The following is an 8,155-nucleotide window of genomic DNA, read 5'->3' as shown; positions in this document are numbered from 1 at the left end:
TCCCTGGTGGTCTAGTGGTTAGGATTCGGCGCTTTCACCGCTGCGGCCCGGGATCGATTCCCGGTCAGGAAAGCAACTTGCAGTGTATTTTTTTGACTGCCCATTCTCCTTAAATGCGCTGGAGAGTTACTTATTGGTCTTCGGAGTCACTGGGTACTGCACTGTGTTGTGGTTCGTTGAAATAGTGCCTTCTTTCAGATTTGTTTGTATGTGTAGGGGTGATTACTTCTGTAGCTAAGTACTTGGTTCGCGTGTGTTGCTTTCCTGCAGAGGCTGTTTTGAATTTATCATTGACTGTTCGCTCTACTGTGACATCTAGAAATGGCACTTTGTTGTTGTTCTCCTCTTTTGTGAATTTTATGCCAGGAAGGAGATTGTTGATGGCGTTGTAGGTTTCCTCTAATTTGTTTCATTTTTTGATGACAGAAGTGTTTCATGGGCGTTTCGTTGATTTGTTTGTCGGGCTTGTTACTGAATATGAAGTGGGTGGTAAGGCACAGTTCCACGAGGTTGACAGTGCTATCTTTGCTGCTGAAGTTGGTTCTGTGTTTTTGTCTTTAGTTCTTCGAGTAGTGTCTTCAGTTTTCTTTGGCCACGTTGATGTTAATGGATGTGAACAGGGCTGTTATGTCAAAGGACAACATTATTCCATCCTCTTCTATCTTCGTGTCTTTGGTGTTCAGGAATTCTTGGATGGAGTAAATGGAGTGGCATGAATCTTCGACTTGGTGTTTTAGTCCTCAGTGGAGGCCTTTGACTAGTCTGTATATTGGTGTTCCAAGTAGTGAGACTATGGCCTGAGGGGGGCTCCTGGTTTGAAAAAGAGGAGAACAACAATAAACTGCATTCTTCGATGTCACAGTAGAGCGAACAGTCAATGGGGAACTTCAAACTAGCATCGACAGAAAAACAACACACACAAACCAAATACTTAACCACAGAAGCAACCATCCCAACACCCACAAACGAAGCTGCATCAGGACATTATTTCAACGAGCCACTACACACTGCAGCACAGAGAAACTACGAAGACCACAAGAGAAATACGTATATAGTGTATTTAAGGAGAACGCGTCCCCAATAAACCCATTCCGCCGATTTCTCAGTGATGCTTCCAAGCTCACTCTCAAAAATTCGGTTTGTCCCTCCATTCTTTCCTGTTTGTTTTTTGTGGGTTTTGAAAGCGTTCCCAATCCTCTGACTGAGTATTGGAGTTGGGAAGGTAAAAACAATGACTGCAGATGCTGGAAAACAGATTCTGGATTAGTGGTGCTGGAAGAGCACAGCAGTTCAGGCAGCATCCAAGTAGCTTTGAAATCGACGTTTCAGGCAAAAGCCCTTCGTCAGGAATAAAGGCAGTGAGCCTGAAGCATGGAGAGATAAGCTTATCTCTCCATGCTTCAGGCTCACTGCCTTTATTCCTGACGAAGGGCTTTTGCCCGAAACGTCGATTTCGAAGCTGCTTGGATGCTGCCTGAATTGGAGTTGGGAAGTTATGTTGTGGCTGTACAGGACATTGGTGAGACCACTTTTAGAACATTGTGTGCAATTCTGGTGTCCCTCCACTCAGAAGGATATTGTGAAATTTGAAAGGGTTCTGAAGCACCAATGGGTCCACAGAGGGAAAGAGGCCCTTCTGCTGCCCTGAGTGTGGGAAGGCCTTCAGTGATTCCTCTGCCCTGCTGACGGACCAGTTGGTCCACACCGGGGAAGGCTGTTCTCCGGCCCCAAGAGCGAGATGGCCTTCAGCAGGTCTTCCCACCTGTTGAGACACCGGTGGGTCCACACTGAGAGGCCGTTCTTCTGCCCCAACTGTAGAAGGGGCATTGCTCTTTCCTCCGACGTATTGGCCCATTAGTGTGTCCAAATGGTAGAGAGGTCGTTCAGTTGCCCTATGTGCAGGAAGGCCTTCAGCAATCCCTCTGCCCTGCTGAGGCACCAGTCCATCCACACCGGGGAGAAGCCGTTCTCCTGCCCCGAATGTGGGAAGGTCTTTACCTGCTCCTCCACACTGCTGAATCACCAGCTGGACCACACGGGGGTGTTGGGGGGGGGAGGGGACAGTGGCGGAGGAGGGGAGGCCATTCTGCTGCCCTAAGTGTGGGAAGGCCTTCAGCAATTCCTCTGCCCTACTGAAGCAGCAATGTGCCCACACCTGGGAGATGCCCTCCAGCTGGCCCGAGTGTGGGAAGAGGTTCATGTTTTCCTGCAACCTGCGGAAGCACCAGCGGGGGCACCAACTCTTCCAGCAATCAGATCCTACCAGTGATGATGCCTTCAGTCAACTCCCAGGTCTGAACCTCCTGCCAGTTCTGACAGTGGGTGCAGTGGGAGAGTAGGTGGGCTGTTCTGGTCTTCTGCTGGACTGCAATTGCCTTCCCGACACCCCACAATCACAACTCCATGGTGGCTCAGGGTTAGCACTGCTGTCTCATGGTACCAGGAATCCAGGAATAATTCCACCCTTGGGGGTCTGTGTGCAAGTTATGGAGGGTAGGAAAATGGATCTGAGTGGATTAGTTTTCGGAAGATCTGTGCAGATGTGTTCGGCTGAAGGACCTGTTTCCACATTGTGGGGGTTCTATGATTCTATGAGCTTTGCCTTCAGTGGACACTGTTGCTCATTGAGCCCGGGACTGCACATTGCCAATGAAATGATCCAGAGAAACCTAAGACCGCAAGACCATCGGAGAAGAAGTTTGGCCTACTCGGCCATTCGTTAGTAACAAAAGTATTGGATGAGATTAGCTACAGTGTGGAAACAGGCCATTTGTCCCAACAAGTCCACACCGACCCTCCGAAGTGTAACCCATCCAGACCCATTTCCCTCTGACTAATGTACCTAACTCTATGGGCAATTAAGCATGGCCCATCCACATGACCTGCATATCTTTGCTTTATGGAAGAAAACAGGACCACCCAGAGAAAACTCACTCAGACATTCGGGGAAAGTGCAAATTCCTCACAGACAGCCACCCAAGGCTGGAATCAAATCTGGGTCCCCAGCACTGTGAGGCTGCAGTGGTAAACACTGAGCCACTACATATTGCAACCCGAAGTTGGCAAGCCGGGGGTTGGGAGAATACAGCAAGCCAGGCAGCACCAGGATGTGGAGTAGTCAGCGTTTTGGGTATTAACCCTTCTTCATGACTGAAAGAGTGACTTATCTATGAGAAAAGATTTACATGAATGTTGCTGGGGGTTGGAGGGTTTGAGCTGCAGGGAGAGGCTGAATAGCGTGGGGTTGTTTTCACTGGAGCATCGGAGGCAGAGAAGTGACCTAATAGCGGTTATAAAATCATGAAGGGCATGGACAGTGTAATAGACAATGTCCTTTCCTTGGGGTGGGGGAGTCCAGAACTAGAGGGCATAAGTTTAGGGTAAGAGGCGAAACAAATTAAAGGGACAACTTCTTCATGCAGAGGGTGGCATATATATGAAATGAGCTGCCAGAGTATATGGGTCAGGTGCTGTCAAATGGGAGTAGATTAATTTAGGATATCAGGTCAGCATGGACAAGTTGGACCGAAGGGTCTGTTTCCATGCTGTACGTGTCTCTGACTACTGGTCCTGATGTAAGTTTAAAATAGAGTCCAAGTAACTTTGAATAGTTCAATCTTGTTGTGCTCACCTCCTGAAAAGTTTCAGATGAATCCCTCTGAGAGATACTGTTTAAACATGCTGAGTTGGACAAAGTATCCCATCAAGTTCAACACAAACCCAGAGTTGAAGAAGTCAGAAGTCAGAACACCAAGGGGACCAAAACTGATCACAATATTCCAGGTGCGGCCTCATCAACGTCCTGTATAACTACAACATAACTTCCCAACATCTGTACTCAATTCCCTAACTGATGAAGACCAGTGTGCTGAAACCTTTCTTCACTGTCTTGTGTACCGATGTAATCAGAGATATAGGACCTACTTTAAACTGATCCACGATCCAGCTACTGGGAGCACAGAAGTAGAGAATTGCTGCGTGAGTGTGCTGGGTAGATAACCCAGAGGTCGATGGGTAAAAACCATGTGATTCTATTGCTCAATGTCTCTGTAAGCTGCTTTCATATACAAAGGTTCTCTGTTCTGCATCTTGCCTTTGCATCTGCTTCCCAAAGCTTCTTCAGTGGAGACGTGGCCGCTGGAGCCCAGGAACCCCCTGGCGCTAGAGGAAGGTCCAAGGTCCAAGCTCCAAGAAGCGAGGGGGGGGGGGGGGGGGGGGGTAAGGCTGGAAGCTGGATTTGCTCAATGCTTGTATTTTTAACTCATTTAAATGGTACCTACTGTATGGGGCTATGGTTTACATTAAAACCGAAGGATCATATCAGAGTGTTTATATTTAGCAGTGGTAGTTGGTAAAATGCACACTCTGGGGGAGCACTTTCTATGATGCTGCATTTCTTGCCTTCTGCCCTTCCCCCATTTCTTATCTCCCATCTTGATTTTATATTTTTTTGGTCAAATTTAATTTCAGATTAATCAGACTTGCGATTCACTGTGTGCTATTAATTTGTTTGTTCGAATATTTCAAGGCAAAATTAATGCTATAATTTAATTTCTGATGTCAGAGTTTGACATTGAATGTGCAGGTGTGAATACCAGTAAGTTGTGAAAATAAATCAAGAACTTGTGGTTTTTAACAAAAAGAGCAGTTCACTGTTCGACTTCTCACATTGCGGGGAGCTGAGCATTTACCCAAACAATGGGCACACGACCTCCCCAAATCAAATCAAATTGACAGCAAAGCTTCACGTGTGATCGAAAGTTTCCGCAAAGAACTTTCAATACAACCGATATTCGGAGGGAACGTCCTCCTTCCTTTATTTGAAATGTTAGACGTTGATTGTAGTGAGCCTGACGTGATTTGAACACGCAACCTTCTGATCTGGAGTCAGACGCGCTACCGTTGCGCCACAAGCTCACGGATGGCTAGTGCGCTCTATTCATACTTAAGGGAAGTGATCGCACTACAATGATTTTATGTTCATGTCTGTTCTGTTTCGACCCCTTCTCTTTCTGTCTCTATAAACAATTGCCAACTCTCTCTCAATAAAAATCTGAAAGAACTGCGGATGCTGTATATCAGGAACAAAAAACAGGAGTTGCCGGTGACCCTTCCACGGAACAGATGGTGATTGGGAAAATGTCGGTTTATATGCAGGAGATATTGTGGGAGGAAGGCGGAGAACAGGACAGAGCCCAAACCGAAGGAAGAACGGTTGGACAGAAAAAGGAGTTGATAACGATCTGCGTGGAGTGGCGGGGTGGGGGGGGAGGGTGAATAACTGTTAATGGACACTGTTCGTGGTTAAGTAGCGCGTAATGACAGACTATGTGATAACAAGGCTTGGCGTGTGCGGCAGGGACGAGGATACCATGGAGTTCAGGTCCTAGAATTATTGAATTCGATATTGGGACCGGAGGGATACAATGTCCCCAAGTGTAATATTCGGGGCTCTTCGTTCTGCTGGTGCTGAGCTTCGCTGGAACACAACAGCAAACCTGAGACAGAGATGTTGGACAGGGAACAGGGTGGGGTGTGGAATTGGCAGGCAACTGGAAGCTCAGGGTCTTATTTGCAGGCAGAACGTAGATGTTCTGTGCAGCAGTCACCCAGTTTACGGTTCGTTTTCCCCAATGTAGATGACCCCATATTGTGAGCAGCAAATGCAGTAGACTGGGTTGTGGGTAGTGCAGGTAAAGTGCCACTTCACCTGGAAGGTAAGTTTGGCCCCTTGGATAGCGAGGAGGGAATAGGTAAATGGGCTGGTGTCACACATTCGGCACTTGCAGGGGTAAGTGCAATTCAACCTGCAAGTTTACTTTGAGAAAATCCTGGACTTGAACTCCCAAGTCTCTTTGCATTTCGGATTTCTGCATTTTCTCCCCATAATCTTCTGTTCCAACAGTGACTATCTATGTCAGGGCAGCACCAGTGATTTCCTGACATATGGATTGTATTTGGGGATATCAAGGAACGTCAGGAACTGTGAGTATCTCAGGAGCAATCGTTATTCCTGGGGGAGGCAGAGAGGAATGTGGTGTGGTCCTGTAAACTCCAGAACTTTGATAACTTCATGAGTCAGCAATAACTCTTTCTGGACCAAGAAACGAAAGGGCCAATGAGAAACTGCTACCAGGGAGTTCACAAATAACAAACATTAACTATCGCTGGGCAGGAGGAGGCAAAACAATGAGCTGTTCCTTTGGACAGATGAGATAATGGTGTTTAATAACTGTGTGACAAAAGGACAATTAATTCTGCCTGTAGAAGGAAGGCCTTGGCGTAAAGGGGTTAATTTCAGGACAGGCTTTTTCAAACAGGTGGAAAACCCTCAAGGATAAGAAGGTAAGCTACAGACCTGAGGTCTCCAGAAGTGTGGGGAGGTGGTGTCAAAATCTAAAGCCTAGCACACTCACGCAGCATTACTCTGCTTCTGGGCTCTCAGCAGCTGGATTGTGTATCAGTTTAATGTTGGTCCTATATCTCTGACAACATCGGTACACAAGGCAGTGAAGAGAGGTTTCAGCACACTGACCTTCATTGGTTAGGGAATTGAGTATAAATGTTGGCAAGTTATGTTGTAGTTATACAGGACGTTGATGAGGCCGTACCTGGAATATTGTGATCAGTTTTGGTCCCCTTGGTGTTCTGACTTCTGACTTCTTCAACTCTGGGTTTGTGTTGAACTTGATGGGATACTTTGTCCAACTCAGCATGTTTAAACAGTATCGCTCAGAGGGATTCATCTGAAACTTTTCAGGAGGTGAGCTCAACAAGATTGAACTATTCAAAGTTACTTGGACTCTATTTTAAACTTACATCAGGACTAGTAGTCAGAGACACGTACAGCATGGAAACAGACCCTTCGGTCCAACTTGTCCATGCTGACCTGATATCCTAAATTAATCTACTCCCATTTGATAACACGTGACCCATATACTCTGGCAGCTCATTTCATATATGTACCACCCTCTGCATGAAGAACTTGTCCCTTTTTATATATTTCGCCTCTTACCCTAAACCTATGCCCTCGAGTTCTGGACTCCCCCATCCCAGGGAAAAGACCTTGTCTATTACCCTGTCCATGCCCCTCATGATTTTGTAACCTCAATTAGATCACTCCGCTGCCTCCGATGCTCCAGTGAAAACAGCCCCAGCCTATTCAGACTCTCCTGTAGCTCAAATCCTCCAACCCCCAGCAACATTTCGGTAAATCGTTTCTCACAGAGAAGTCAACGTTTCAGTCATGAAGAAGGGTTAATACCCAAAACGCTGACTACTCCACACCCTGGTGCTGCCTGGCTTGCTGGCTCCCAACCTCCTGCTTGCCTACCTCGGATTGCAATATGTAGTGACTCAGTGGTTACACCTGCAGCCTCACAGCGCCAGGGAACCAGGTTTGATTCCAGCCTTGGGTGGTTGTCTGTGAGGAGTTTGCACATTCTCCCAGTGTCTGCGTGGGTTTTCTCTTGATGATCCTGTTTTCTTCCATAAACCAAAGATGTGCAGGTCATGTGGATGGGCCATGCTTAATTGCCCATAGAGTTAGGTACATTAGTCAGAGGGAAATGGGTCTGGATGGGTTACTCTTCGGAGGGTCGATGTGGACTTGTTGGGATGAATGGCCTGTTTCCACACTGTAGCTAATCTCATCTGCACTACTTTTGTCTCTAACTAATGGCAGAGTAGACTCGTCCGGCCCATTGGTCTAACATCTGCTCTGATGGTCTTGCGGTCTTAGGTTTCTCTGGATCATTTCATTGGCAATGTGCAGTCCCGGGCTCAATGAGCAGCAGTGTCCACTGAAAGCAAAGCTCATAGGATCGTAGAACTCCTACAATGTGGAAAAACAGGTCCTTCAGCCGAACACATCTGCACTGATCTTCCGAAGACTAACCAACTCAGATCCATTTTCCTACCCTTCATAAATTGCACACAGACCCCCAAGGGTGGAATTATTCCTGAGTTCCTGGTGCCATGAGGCAGCAGTGCTAACCCTGAGCTACCATGGGGTTGGGTTTGTGGGGTGTAGGGGGGGCAATTGCATTCCAGCAGAAAACAATAACAGCCCAACTACTCTCCCACTGCACCCACTGTCAGAACTGTCAGCAGATTCAGTCCGGGGGGGTGACCGAAGGCAGCGTCACTGGTGGGA

The 8,155-nt window shown here is 47.2% G+C and overlaps 2 non-coding genes across 2 annotated transcripts; one reads left to right on the top strand and one right to left on the bottom strand.

Annotated features, from left to right (window-relative positions):
- On the top strand, positions 1–72 carry trnae-uuc (transfer RNA glutamic acid (anticodon UUC)). The gene has a single exon. It is a non-coding gene; the product is annotated as a tRNA-Glu (tRNA).
- Positions 73–4,845: 4,773 nt separating this feature from the next.
- trnaw-cca (transfer RNA tryptophan (anticodon CCA)) lies at positions 4,846–4,917 on the bottom strand. Its single transcript has one exon. It is a non-coding gene; the product is annotated as a tRNA-Trp (tRNA).
- Between the last annotated feature and the right edge of the window lie 3,238 nt (positions 4,918–8,155).

Source organism: Chiloscyllium punctatum, chromosome 36, assembly GCF_047496795.1.
Source record: "Chiloscyllium punctatum isolate Juve2018m chromosome 36, sChiPun1.3, whole genome shotgun sequence".
Taxonomy (NCBI): Eukaryota; Metazoa; Chordata; class Chondrichthyes; order Orectolobiformes; family Hemiscylliidae; genus Chiloscyllium; species Chiloscyllium punctatum.
The sequence above is the reverse complement of the archived record's forward strand: the minus strand, read 5'-3'. Positions and strand labels throughout refer to the sequence as shown.